The sequence below is a fragment of the Molossus molossus genome, unplaced genomic scaffold (assembly GCF_014108415.1).
Source record: "Molossus molossus isolate mMolMol1 unplaced genomic scaffold, mMolMol1.p scaffold_m16_p_12, whole genome shotgun sequence".
NCBI lineage: Eukaryota > Metazoa > Chordata > Mammalia > Chiroptera > Molossidae > Molossus > Molossus molossus.
In genome coordinates this window covers 103,240,098-103,254,655 of record NW_023425347.1, presented here as the reverse complement: position 1 = coordinate 103,254,655, position 14,558 = coordinate 103,240,098, and the positions used below count along the sequence as shown (strand labels likewise).

At 60.0% G+C, this 14,558-nt stretch overlaps 1 pseudogene; it reads right to left on the bottom strand.

Moving 5' to 3' along the window:
• Positions 1–7,152: 7,152 nt before the first annotated feature.
• On the bottom strand, positions 7,153–7,327 carry LOC118627448 (annotated as a pseudogene).
• Between the last annotated feature and the right edge of the window lie 7,231 nt (positions 7,328–14,558).

Genomic DNA, 14,558 nt, shown 5'->3' with positions numbered 1-14,558 from the left:
TGTGGGGCGTGGCCCACTGCGCGGCCTAGGCGCTGGCTCCGGGGTGGCGGGAAGTGTCCCCGCGCACGCAGCGTGGCCGCTCTGGGCCAGACAGCCGTCTGTGGCGTGGGTGTCGGGGGTCCAGCTTCGCCCCGGAGACCCTCGGTGGGGAGGTCCCTGAGGGGGCCACCAGCCTGCGGGTCCCTGGGCTTCACCCTTTCTCAAATCCACACGAGGTCGCAAGACGGATCCGCCCTGGCGTGTGCTGAGGCCACTCACCCACATGCGCAGGCCGGAAAGTGGCCGCTGGGGGCCGCCGCGAGGAGCTGACCATGTCCTCGGCCGCAAGGACTTGCAAACGCAACCGCTCGCACCCCTGCCCCAGCATCGGCGACCGCCCCTCGGCCAGAACGGCCAGGCGTGGCGAGGAGTTTCCACTGGCCCCTCGATCTGGGTGGGATCCCTTTGAAAAGTCAGCCTCCGATAGAAACGCCCCATTTCTGTACACCCGAATTATATGATTTCTTCTGCTAACGAATCAGGCGTGTCTTTATTTGCGATGAGTCCGTCTGCATCGGGCAGTTTGGACTGGCGGGCGCCTGAGTGCCTGTGCTCGGCTGTCTCGGGGCACACGGCTGCCCTCGCTCTGCGCCCCTGGGTCCCCCCCACAGCCCTCCTCGCACATGTTATAAGGCCGGTGTTTTGTCCCCTGAAAAGGAGAGCAAGGCCCCTTACCCTGACCGTTCAGTCCTCCGGCCCGAGCACTTGGCAGATTTGGGGGTCTGTCCTTGGACCCCCAGACAGAGCACTTATTTCTCCAGCCTGGTGCATCCACGGAGCATTGCCTCAAAGCCCGGCGTGTCCTGGACCACGTGGGCCCGTCCCTGTCCTCCGTGGCCCCGGGCTCCAGCACCAGCCCGCTCAGGCCCCGCGTCTCTGAGGCGCCGCCAGCCTGCGTCCCGAGATCCCTGGGGCCCGGGGAACCTGGCCGAGCCCACAGTCCCGAGACCCCGGCCTCCAAGCACCAATGGGCGGGGTGGCTAGCCGGCTGGACGCGGGGCCTCCGCTTCCCTCATGAGGACCCTTGTCACTCATTCCCAAGTGGAAGTTCAGAAGGGGGGCCTCCTCACCTCCCCTCTGCTGTCCCTTAGACCCCGGCCCCCCGTGGCCGAAAACCTCGCCCCTGCTGCGCTCCTTCCGGGACCAGGGGGCAGCCAGACCCTTCAAGAGTGGGACCCAGAGGCCCCGGATGGAAACCAGGGGGGTGTGTTTCTCTGGCCGGCCTGGCACCCTGGAGCGTGGGTCTGTGGACCAGATGAGTCTCAGCAAGGGCCCAGCCGTGCGACCTCCCCGTACAGGGCCCAGAGCTCCGCCAGTCCGTCCGGACCTGACTGGCCCCGACACTCAGGGCCCTCGGCCTCCTCGCTGCCTCCTCCGCGAACGTTTGCAAAGCACTCGCCGGAACACCTGTCACGCCCCTTAGCCTCCAAGCACTGGATCGTGGTCCCTGCCCCCGTCCCCATCCCCCCACCCCCGCCCACGTGACTAAAATCTACTGATCTGTGTTCACTGTGCTGTCCCGAGGGAGGGGAGGGGGCAGCGCCACCCACAGCGCACCCTGCCCGGCCGCCAGGGGACGGACGGGAGGCCGGGCACCTCCTGTGCCCGCCGGGGCTCGACATAGCCGCTCTGGTCAGGGGAGGTCAGCCGGGAATCGAAAGCCATGCAACTGTGTCTCTGTAGCCACAAGCGATACTGTGACGAACACTTTCTTGTGTTGCTCCTCTTCTCCCCCGTTCCGGTTCCTGTCGCGTTTTTCTGTCCCCGTGCGGAGCACCACAGAGAGAGAAAATGAAAAGGCAGCTTCAGTGTCCGAATCCACAATCCCTTGTGAACAAAGCGATGGAGAAGGGTCCCTCGGGTGCGGTTCACGAGGTCTCTGTCCCCTCCGGGGGGCCAAGCCACGCGTGTGCCGGGGAGGGCGCACGCAGGTGCCTCCGTGCCGTCCGCTGCCCCCGGGACCTGCCAGGTTTGCTTTCCTGTGTGTTTCGTTGGGTGTTTTCCTTCCGGGCTGCGTGCGGTTGAGCAAGCAATGCCGTCTGGTTCTCATATGCTGTCTGCGGGGGAAACCGTTCCGCAGGAGGCTGGTCTGTCCACGTCCCTGGTTGTAAATCGCTGTCAGCAGTAAACTGTGCATGACTGGTGTTCAGCGGCCCTTCTCCGTCCCGTCGGGACGCTTTCCGGAGAGGGGATCCCGTGGGTGCTTCCTCCCCGCGCTGGGGTCCGCGGGTCCGGTCCGCTCCGGGGCGCCGTGGGGAGGACGCTCTGCAGGTTTTGTGTCGATGCTTGTGATAGAGACAGAAGTCCCGGTAGAGCAGTTCTTTCGCGATGCAGCCTGGGCGAGGCGGGTTCTGAGGCTAACGCTGTAGAATAGGACTGTATACCAAATGTAATCTTCCCGATGCTACAATGAATTTATACATGAGATTGATATGCAATAAATCTGTGTGCTTTTCTAACCGCTGTGCTGGCGAACTTCCCTGCGGGAGAGCAGAGGCGGGGAGGCCTCGGGGGGCGGGGCCGGCGACAGGTTCACCAGGCTTCCCTGGGAGCCCTGGGTACACCAGGCCCGGGAGGGCACCAACGACCCTGCACAGCCCTGCACTGAGAATGGTGGCCTCCAGGTGCGACCATCTCCAGGCGAGGCAGCCTCCAGGTGCATCTACTTCCAGGCACAGTGGCCTGCAGGTGTGTCGTCCAGGTGCTGTGGCCTGCAGGTGTGTCGTCTGCAGGTGTGTCGTCCAAGTGTGTGGCCTGCAGGTGTGTCGTCCAGGTGTGTGGCCTGCAGGTGTGTCGTCCAGGTGTGTGGCCTGCAGGTGTGTCGTCCAGGTGTGTGGCCTGCAGGTGTGTCTTTCTCCAGATACAGCAGCCTCCCTCTTAGTGACACAGCGTTCCCTTCCAGAACCAGCCCCTTCCTTAGGGTGGACGTCTCCACTGGCCAGCTCTCCCCATAGGCCAGCCCCTCACACTGCCCCCGCCAGGCCTGGGCCTGAATCACAGGCGATGGACAGATGAACAGCTGGACAGGGGTTGAGAAAATGCCCAGGGCTGCAGGGGGAGCAGCCCAGCTTCCCCCAGGGCCCCCTCCTCCTGAGCACCCGGACATTCCTTTTTGAGGCCCACCTGCCCCCACAGGAACTGGGCCCCCAGCAATTCAGCTCTGACCGACAGGCCTTGAATAGTCAAACCACCAAAGACAGATGATGGGCCCTGATCAGAATCCACCTGCAGGGAGTTCTCCAAACCCTGCCACCCACACAGTCTCCACTCAACTTCTGCTAACACAGAGGCTACCAGGTGTCACCAGGGTGGCCCTTAGGACGGCAGCCCATGAGGCCAGCTTTGCCTGCCACCTACAACTAGCTTCACCCCTTCCAGGGTTCCCAAGTTTCTCCTGGGCTCCTCCCTGCCACCTCCTGCCTGCCCATCCCCCACCTCTGCAGCTGTGCCCCTGTCTCCTCAAACGTGGGACATGTGCAGGGTCATTCTGACACACCTGGAGGGGGACACACCTGGAGGGGGACACAACTAGAGGGGGACACACCTGGAGGGGGACACAACTAGAGGGGGACACACCTGGAGGGGGACACACCTGGAGGGGGGCACCTGGAGGGGGTCACACCTGGAGAGGGACACAACTGGAGGGGGACACACCTGGAGGAAGACACACCTGGAAGGGGATGCACTAGAGGGGGACACCTGGAGGGGGACACAACTAGAGGGGGACACACCTGGAGGGGGACACACCTGGAGGGGGCACCTGGAGGGGGTCACACCTGGAGGGGGACACACCTGGAGGGGGACACACCTGGAGGAGGACACACCTGGAGGAGGACACACCTGGAGGGGGACACACATGGAGGGGGACACACATGGAGGGGGACAGCTGGAGGGGTCACACCTGAAGGGGACACACCTGGAAGAGATATACCTGGAGCATCCTTGGCTGGGGGTTTTGGGGGGTGGGGCCCACCCCTCCCCAAAGAACCACTGTGGCCTTCTCGCTTCTCCGAGTGGCACCCCGTAGGAGACCCCAGCGTCATCTCTTTTTATGGGCCCGACGTCTGCTCATCATCACAATCACCATTGCTGACCTGCTGACCACTCCCACAGATAACTTCCCACCTGCCCGAACCCCCCACCCCTTGACCTCCTCTCCCCCCACAAAGCTCCTGACCCCCTTTTGCACGCCGCCCACTCAAGCCACAGGAGACAGGGCCCCCCTTCCCGGGCTCATGACAGAGCCGGCCCTCCCAGGCCGCTCCGGTCCACACTGAGGTGAGGTGGGCAGCGCCCCCCACAGCCAGGGTCGGTCTGACGCAGCAGCCGCGCACGACAGATGGCGGTGGCCTCCCTGCCCCTGGTGTGCAAGGGCAGCGTCTCCACGCGCAGGGGAGCACACGCTGCCCGCACAGACTGGGCCCTACGTCTTCCCGTGCGCCCTGGCAGGCAGGGAGGGACACGCTACAGCACCCCCTCCTGGTTGGCTCTGGGGTCCAGAGCCGCCCCCACAGACCCCTCCTCAGGTGAGCACACGCAGGGCCCCACAGACCCCCCCTCAGGTGAGGACATGCAGGGACCCCCACAGAACCCCTCCTCAGGTGAGGACACGCAGGGACCCCCACAGAACCCCCTCCTCAGGTGAGGACACGCAGGGACTCCCACAGACCCCCTCCTCAGGTGAGGACACGCAGGGACCCCCACAGAGCCCCTCCTCAGGTGAGGACACGCAGGGACCCCCACAGAACCCCTCCTCAGGTGAGGACACGCAGGGACCCCCACAGAACCCCCTCCTCAGGTGAGGACATGCAGGGGCCCAGAACCTCTGTGCTCTGAGTCAGAAAGTGTCACCCACCCTGGACTGGGGCTGCAAGAAGGAGGGTGTCCTGATGGACCCCCCGTCCCCAAAGCCTGGCTTGGACACACTGGGCAGGGGCGGCATGAATGGATGGGTGGTTTTCTATGACACCCTCACTCAACATTGATTTTGGGGACTCCAGTGCCTCCAAAAGGGGCTGGCCATGCTCTAACAGAGGTAATGGGGCCGAGGCCTGGGGTCCCCCAAACAGCAGCTCCCGGGAGCCACCCAAGGCCAGAAACAGAAGTTGACTTGGAACAAGATCCCTGGGCCCAAATCTGGGTGCCGGGTCTTTTTATCAAAGTGTGTCTTCCCGGTGGCCGGCCGGTGTGGCTCAGTGGCTGAGTGTCGACCCAGCACCAAGAGGTCGCCGGTTCGATTCCCATCAGGGCACCTGCCCAGGGTGTGGGCCCGATCCCCAGTGGGGGGCCCGCACGAGGCGGCCAGTCCATGTTCTCTCTCATCGATGTTTCTCTCTCTCCCTCTCCCTTCCTCTCTCTCTCAAAAAAAAATCAATAAAGAAAAATGTGTGTTTTCCTGGGGTAGGCTTGGTTGGGGAAGTGGCTGAGTATTTCGGGTCATTTTCTCCCCTGTCACTGACAAGCGCTGGTGAGACCTTTCGCCCCTCTGGCCCGAAGCGGGTCTGCCTGGAGACAGCAGCCCCCAGCGCCACCATTTCCGTTCTCGGGGGGCTCTGTGACTCGGAACCAGTGAATGGCCCTGCCTGTGGGGTCCTCCGAAGGATTGGGGACCGTCTCCACCACGCCCACCACGGCCCTCGGACCCCCCAGCGCTGGGGCTCCATCCAGGGGAGCCTCCCATCCTTGTCCGGCCTGGCCCTTCCCCCTCGTCAGCCCGCGGGGAGAGCGCGGCCGTCTGATAATTGCCCGTTGTCTCGGGGGAGGGTTGTCTCGGGGGAGGGCCTCGCACCCACACTGCTGACAGGGGCCTTTGTCTCTCTCCGGAGGCTCCTCGCATGAAGGGCGCAGGGAAAGGCTCCATTTTGGAAGCGGAAACACCGACGGGAGCAAAATGGGTCAGTGGGGAGTCTGTTTGCTGGGAAAGAGAAGCTGTTGAACTGCCCCGCAGATTCCTCTGGGGCCCAGGGAGCCTTCTGGTTATTTGCAGAGAAGCTATTTTGAGATCCGAGAGCCTTATTTCTCATGGTGGCAGACGTCTCCCAAAAACTGAGATGTGTCCTTGGGCGGGGCAAAAGGGCCCGACCCGGGCCGGCTCTCACGGGGACAGAGGGACCGCAGAGAGGTGTCCGGCGGCACACCTCTGCTCCAGGTGGGGCCGGGTGGCCTGGGGTGTGAGGTGTCCTCCAGCCAGGAGCCTGGATTTCACCCCCAGAAAAGTGCTCCGAGCCGCACTCATCCCACCAGGAGGGGGCAGTGTACGCTGGAGTCCTGGGGCAGAGGAGGGTGGCACCTCCGGAGGCCCCTAGAGGGAGGGAGCGGCCCTTCTATCTTGGGACCCAGCAGCGGCCTGGCCACCAGGAGGCTGTTAGAGCTGGTCCCCAGCGACAGTCAGCTTCTAAATGCAGGGAGCTGAAGACATCTGTCCGCACCAGGGCGGCAGGAGCACGAGGCTGGGGCTCAGCCGGGGGCCAGCTAGGGGGGTGGGGGGCTCCCAGCCCTGCCTCACCCCAGGCATTTGGGGTGGGCTCCCCTTGAACCTAGTGGGGAGCTTAGGAACACAGGTCTATTGACATGAGACCTAAAAGGGCAAGGAGCACAGTGCAGACCAGCCGCGGTGGCGGGGTGTAGGGACGACCCTGCCGTGGGTAAGACTGAATCCCCGGAAGCGAGGGAGGGGGCAGGGAATGGGGGAGAGGCTGGGGAGGGGCGGCTCTTCTCTGCAATGGTTCATAGATGCCTCGAGGTCCTTTAAACGCACATTCAGGTCGTCTACCAAAGAGAGTTTTTCTTCTTCCTCTCCTAAAGACCTGGCCTTTTCTCACCGTCTCGAGTGGGGAGCAGGGACACCTCTGCCTTGTCCCAGGCTCGAGGAGAGAGTCACGAGTTCGCCAGTACTCGGTGTGACAGGTGCAGGTGCCCGTGGCCGGAGGAGGGCGCCCCTTGCACCCGCACCGAGACGTTTCCATTATTGTTGTGTGTTGGGTCGGGCCAAATGCTTTCTCTGTAATTTTTCAGTGTTTATCTTGAAGTGACATGATTCCACGTTATGTAAAACCTCTGAATTTGACAACAGTGTATTTCTCTTCTCCCGTCTTTTGTGCTTTTTTTATTACAGAGTATTTAACTTTCTTGTTTTGTTTTTTTTTGAGTGGACGGAGCAAGCCCCTATTCCATCTCCCTGCTCCAAAAATCCATTTAATATATTGTCCTTGGATAGAGGACGTATCAGATATTAAACTGATAAGAACAGATACTATACTTGATCTTAGCCAAGAGGCGGAGAAGCGATCAGAGTATTTAACTTTCTACGTAGGTTGTAAAATCCATATGCAGGGTCATTATTTTTGTTTTAAACCATCTGTTGTCTTTTAAAGAATGTTTTAAACACGGTGAGAGGATGCCTATATTTAGCCACATGTTTATGGCTTCCAATGGGATTTCTCTTCCTTGCGAAGACTGAATTTATGTCTTTTGCCATTTTCTTTTGGCTCCAAAATTGGGGGGACGTCTGGGTTTCACTTTCTTATTCTAATCCTCACCCGAGGACATTTTTCCTTTTTTTTTTTTTTTGTTCAGATAGAGTGGGAGGGAGAGAGAGGAAGAGAGAGAGAGAGAGAGAAACATCGACGTGAAAGGGACACATCGAGTGGCTGCCACCCGCACGACCCAACCAGGGCCGGGGACAAACCGCAACCGAGGTACATGCCTTTAGTGGGAACCGAACCTGGGTCTCTCTGGACCACAGGCTGACGCTCCAACCGCCGAGCCAAACCGGCCAGGGCTCACTTTCTTTTCTGAAGGATATTCACTGGAATGAATATATATATATATATATATATATATATATATATATATATTTTAATCCTCACCTGAGGACATGTTCCCATTGATCCTAGAGAGAGAGGAGAGAGAGAAACATTGATCAGTTGCCTTCCCATGTGTCCCAACAGGAGATTGAACCCAAAACCTGGTCATGTGCCCTGACCAGAAATTGAACCCGCAACCTTTTGGTGTATGGGACAACACTCCAACCAACTGAGCCACCTGGCCAGGCTGCCACGGACACCTTGACTGACAGTTTTGTTTCCTTGAAGATGAGGTCCCATTCTCCTCGCTTTCAGTGTTCCTGATCATAAGTCCGCAGTTACCCTTATCTTTATTCTCTTCAGGTTTCTATCATTGGCTTTCGGCCGTTTGATTATTGATTGTGGTGGGCTGTGGCGTGATTGTATTTGTATTCATGCTGCTTTGAATTCACTGGGGCTCTTGGATCTGTGGGCCTGAGGGGGTTTTTTTGTTTTTGTTTTTAACCACATTTGAAAGACTTTTGGCCATTATTTGTGAAACAAACAATTCCCTTCTTAACCCTTTCGTGCTGATCCCTGTGTAATCAATCACGCACCTCTCAGGGGCCGAAAGAGAGAATGTGCAAGTGTGAGTCAGTTTACCCCTAAACCTCGTGTTAACATCTCAGGAAACTGTGTGAATGTTTTCATGTTTTCTTCTGCTTTAGTTGTTGCTGATTATCGTTCAATTTTCATTCTTTTACTGTACACTTCATTTCCTTGTGTGTGTGTGTGGTATGTGCCCCTAGCAGGAACCGAACCCGGACTCTCTGGTCTGCAGGCTGACGCTCAACCACTGAGCCAACTGGCCAGGGCCACTTCATTTCCTTATTGATAAATTTTCATTTCATGGCCTTTTTGTTTCTAAGATTAAACAGTATTAGACATGTACTGTATGTAAGAAAAGTTAAAACAGGAACCATCTGAGACTCTGCAACAGATTAATTCAATTTACGTTATTTCTGATGGGGAAAAAATGATTCGGTTTTCAGTCTTCCGGAATGAATTGAGTTCGAGAACCAAGGTCCCACTATATTGTATATTTTAGTCTTTAAAAACATTCGTTTAACTACATTTACTGTGCATTTCCCTTTGGCTTAGTTCATGGCTTCCTTTAAATTCTTGGACATAGTTATAATACAGTAGTTGTTCTAAATGCCTCATCGGCTGATTCCGACATCTACGTCATTTCTGGGTCTGTTTCTATCGGCTGTTGTTTCTCCTCGTTATGGCCACATGTCTGGTGATGTCGTGAGTGCTCTAAATGCCTCATCGGCTAATTCTGACATCTACGTCATTTCTGGGTCTGTTTCTATTGGCTGTTGTTTCTCCTCGTTATGGCCACATGTCTGGTGATGTCGTGAGTACTGGAGGCTGTCAACGTTGAGTTGTCAAGAGCCTGGATTTTGCTTTCCTTTTAAGAACGTTGAGTTTGGTACCAACGGTCATTTAACTTCCCAGAGGCCAGCCTGCCCTTTGCAAGGCTTCTTTCAAAGTCAGGTCACAGGTCAGGAATGGCCTCCACCAGTGGCTCAGCTCAGCCCCACACCTATGACGTGGGTTTCTCTGGTCTCCACCAAATGCCCTGGTTGCCCACGAGGCCTCTTCACTTGGGGAGAGTGGGTGACATTCAAGTGTCCCATCCTTGCACGGATACTGGGAGCACACACTTCACCTCACAGAGTTCCCTGTGATTATTCCTCACCCCGCTTCCTGGGACCCCCTCTATGTGTGCACAGTGTAGCAGTTGACCAAACCCTGGGGTTGGCCCCAGGAGAATTTCTGAGGTTCCCGCTCTACTCCACTGCCTCCCCAGGACTCTGGCGACAAGCCCCAGTCCCCTCGGCCTCCTTGAGTCCCATATCTGTCCCTCGGCTCACCAAGTCCACCGTGCTGTGCCTGGTTCTGTCTCTCGGAAGAAAGCCAGGCAGTTGTGGGTCTCACCTTTATCCCAGGAACTGTTGTCCTCCATGGCCTGTTGTCCAGTGTCTGGACCAGTTGTTTATTGTAGATTTTTTTTAAAGATTTTTTAATTGATTTTCTAGAGAGAGAGGAAGGGAGAGAGAGCTAGAAACATCGATGTGAGAGAGAAACATTGATTCGCTGCCTCCTGCACGCCCCCTACTGGAGATCAAGCCCACAACCTGGGGAGGTGCCCTGACCAGGAACCAAACTGGCGACCTCTCAGTCCATGAGACGACGCTCCATCCACCGAGCCACACCGGCCAGGGCGCTTCTTGTAGTTTTCAGTCAGTTTTCTAGTTGGTTGTGGTAGGAACTGCTTCATCATGGCCGAAATGTCTGCAACGTTTTAAATTTGCAGTTGGAAGCAGATACGTGCATTTAAGTTTTATTTTGTGTTACTTCTTGGGAAACCTGAAATAGTCCCTAGTTATTGTGACAGGGCCTGGGCTTCAGAGCCAGACAGACCTGGGTTCTCGTCCTGGTGGGGCCACTCACTAACCAGGTGGCAACAGGCAAACACTCCACCTGTTGGTGGAAGGAGGACGATGACCTGGACGTGTAAGAGTTCGATACACTGCCGCGCGAGGCCAGGCACACAGTACGTCCTGACGAGGCGTAATGAGCATTTGCTGTTTGTGCTCCTGCCCCAGCCTCCTGCTCCGCAAGGTCACCCTGGTGGCCAGAGAGCCAGCCAGCCCCCCCCCCCCCGGCCCCCTTGGGCATCTGCAGACCCCACCCAGCCTGGGCCTCTACCCACCCGGCACAGAGGAGCCTCTGTCCTCAGGCCCACTCACAGGCCATGTCATCTGAGGTCCATGAGGCCTTTCCCAGCTGCCCTCAGGCTGGACTGGACACCCGTGCGACCCTGCAGCGCGGGAGACCTCAGCCCAGTGCCAGGCTGGAGGAGAAAAGAAGGCTGTTGTGCCCCTGTCCTCCGCCCTGCACATTCCCAGCGCCCCCAGGAAGGGCGGGCAGTGGGCACTGAGCCCTGGCAGGGGAGACGGGCACCCCGTGTAGCCTCACAAGTCTTCAGCCCTGGGCACCAGGGACGGTCAGGCCAAAGGTCTCCAGGGGGCCGCTGACCTCACGGCACTGCCCTCTGGGCTGCGGCCCCAGCACCTGAGCAGACGTTGGAAAGACGACACCAGAACTGCAGGAGCGTGGGCCGTCCCTGAGCCACGGGAAGGAACTCCTGCAGGTGAAAAGCGGTGGTTTCTTTACAGGAAAGCCTGGTGGCCTGGGATGGGGTGTCCCGCACCCCGTCCCTGCCGGGGACCCCACAGGGGAAGGCCCCTCACTTAGTGAGTGTCCGGGCAGGGCAGCATGTGGCTGACCCACATCTGACCGTACGAGGTGACCATCAGCATGCAGGCTGGCCCGGGAGCCCAGTGATAGGACGGGGGCGACGTCCAAGGCTGTCACGGGAGGTGGGGGGGACCCAGAGGCTGTGCAGTACCACTGTTGCCTCAGTTCCCAAGGCTGGAAACCCTTCCCGGCTGGTGGCCTGATTCCGGCCAACTGCTCAGCGAAGCCTCCGCGGGGCCTCCCTGGCGTCCTCGGGGGCAGCTCAGCTCACCCGGCCCTGCACGCTCGTGGCCCATGGGGGTGCGGGGGTTCCCAGAGACCTCCCCCGGCGGGCCAGCAAGAGAGAGCAAGGCCACAGGCCGGCCCGGGTCCCTCTCTCCCTGCCAGCACGATGACGCGACCTATTTCCAGCCACCCCGACCGGGCCACCCCGCATGTCATGTGCTCCCCCACCTACGGCACAGACAACAGAGGCCAGAGACTAAGCCACTCGCTCTGCGTCACCTGTGCCCAGCCACACACTGAGCTGCCTGGATATGGGGAGTTGGCCCCCGAAGCCCCAGTCTGGCGATAGAGCCAGACTCGGGGTGCTGGAGGGGCTATGCAGGCTCTGGGTGCCGGGGCAGGAAGGGCAAAGGGATTGACCCTGCAGTGACCACGCAGGTTCTGAAAGAGGGAGCTAGGCACCCCAAGGCCACGCAGGTCCTGAGTGGGAGTTAGGAACCCCAGGCCTCAGTCTCCCCACAGGCCAAGGCACTCGGGGGCACCCCCAGCGGCTTCCCTCCCGCAGGCCGGGCCTCGTGGTGCAGTACCCACAATGGCCTCTGGAGGGCAGCAGCTGCCCGCCTTTCCCAGGAGCTGCTGGGAAGGCGGGCCCACCCAGGCTGCCGCAGGACCCAGGCTCCACACTCAGGTGTCAGCCCTTAGCCCCACACTCAACACACACGGATGGGATTGATGGCTTATCGGGCCCATCCCGGTGGCCATCCAGCCTGGCTTCTGCACTACCTGGCAGACAGCTGGGCCCCAGCTGCAGGGCAGACACTGGGGCACTGAAGGGAAGAGGGACTGGCAGGCCTCAGGTGTGCCAGGTAAGGCTGCCCTTCAAACCACAGCACCCTCAGAAATGTCAAGCCAGCCCTGCGAGCCTGGGGTACCCCCTTGCCTGGCACAGGGCAGCAAGCTCACCAGGCTGGCCACTGGGGAGGCAGGCGCCGGGGGAAGGGCGTGCCGGCATCCAGGCTACACTGCCCTGTGGTTGTCTGAAAGCTCACCCACTGCACAGCCAGTGTGGGAGTCAAATGCAGTCACTCAGAGTGATGCATTGGGCAATGGGCCTTTCCAGAGAAGGGAACCTGGAGACAGGTCAGAAGCAGGGGTGGAACACCCAGCACCTCTGGCACTGAGTCCCGGGATCTCAGGTCACGCCAGTGAGTCATCAGGCACTTGTTGAGCACCAGATGTAGACAGGGCCCTGGGCTCTGAACTGTGAGACGGATACATGTAAGAGCTGCAGCAGGAAGAGGCTGTATTAACAGAGGTATCGCATCCAGAAGGAAGGAGGTGAGTGCCCCCCCTCCACTTGTCCTGGCATGGTTCTGTTCTGATGACCACATTTTAAGGAGGATTTGGGCTCATTTTGAAGTGAACACACCAAGACGATGAGCAATCTGAATGTCGAGTCATATCAAGGATGACTAAAGAAAGTGATAACAGGGGACAGTAATCATCTGTCCTGGAAGTATTCAAGCAGAGGCGGGCTATCGACTTCCTCAGTCTGGGTGGGGCCGGGGTTTCTGTTTCAGCCACTCCACCCCGCCCTCTCTCCAGCTGCCAGAGGGTTCTTCCCACCAGACCTGACACTTCGTCCCTTTGCTTGGCTGCCCAAGCGGCTCCTTGCGGCTCTTAGGACAAAAGATAGACTCCCTGCCCCCAGCTGGCAGGGCCCTGTCAGTCTCCCCAACTCTCCCCCATCTGGCTTTATCTGGCATGCTCACGCCCACCTCAGGGCCTTTACATGTGCTGTGACCCTGCCTGAAACATTCCCTGTCCCATCACCAACCTAACTCCTGCTCATGCTCCAGGTGTCAGGTTTAGTAGCCCTTCGAGGGGCAGGGCCGCTGACTCCCCCACCCCACACTCCTCCCTGCGGGATGCCCTTGGCTGCAGGGAGCTCCGTGAGGACCTGAAGGAGCAGGCGGGCAGGAAGGAGCAGGAGGCTTGCTGGAGCTGGACCTCGGGCCAGCTGGGGCCTCAGGGAGAAGAGGCGACAGTATCCGGCTCTCACCAGGTTGTGCTGCCCCTGACACACACCCACCGGGGTCTGGGGCTCTCCACACTGGTGCTCCGTTCCCTGTGCTTCTTGTTCTAAGCACTCGGGGGGCTTTCCCTGGGGGAAGCGGGTGAACTCACAGGCTGAGTGTGGGCAAGTTGAGGCCCTGCCCTTGATGGAGGAGCCCACTGGGAGCCATGGGCCCTTCCTGAGCAGGGGCACGCCATGGGCACACTCCCCTGTGGCCACCTGGGCAGGTGTGGGGCTGGGAATTGGAGGTGGTGGGTGACAAGGAGGGCCCCTGCCTGGCACACTGGCAAGTGGGCCCAGGCTCAGGGTGGAAGCCAACCTGACCCAGCCCCCAACCCCCTCTGCAGCACCAGGGGGCCCAATTCCCGAACCCCCAGTTGTGGGGTGTCAGAGCCTCTGTGCAAGGGACACCCCTGGACAAGTCCTGGACAGGCCAAGCTTGGAGTCCAGGCTCAGTCTGAGCAGGCTGCACCTTCCTTTCCAGGCCTCGGGGTCCTGGCATAGAAAGAGGTGGTGGTACGGTGACCCTAAGGCTGGGACTGCTCTGTGCGTCTGGGCTGCCCGCAAGGTGGGGCCATTTCTGCCAGAGTCCCGCGGGCCAGTCCGCTTCCGGGAGGCCTTCCTGGAGGAGGGAGCAGCGGGGCCGGCCTCGGAGAGGGGCTGCTCCAGGCTGCAGGAGGGAGGCCTGGCCTGGGCCCATCCCGGAGGCGACGCCCGCAGGGGCAGGGGCGGGGTGCACGGTCCCGGGGCCGCGGCCTCCAGGGCGCCAGCGGCGGACTCCGGCCCCAAGTCCGAAGACGCCTAGGTCCGGGGCGGGAGTTCGCCAGCCGTGGGTCACGTGAACAGCGCCGGCCAGGTAGGGCCGGTGACGCAGGCGGCGCGGCCACCAGGTGTGCCCGCCGTGCCTTCCCGCCGCCCGGCCCGCCGCCCCGCCGCCCCCCGGGCCGGCCGCGCAGGAAGCGGGAGGGCGGGGACCGGAGGGACCGAGCGGCCGCGGAGCTCGAGCCGCCAGGCCGCCCGGAGGGCGCGGAGCCTGCAGGCTGGGCCCCGCCCGTCCCCGTCTGCGGCGCAGGGAGCCCGGCGCACAGGTGAGCCCGGGGGAC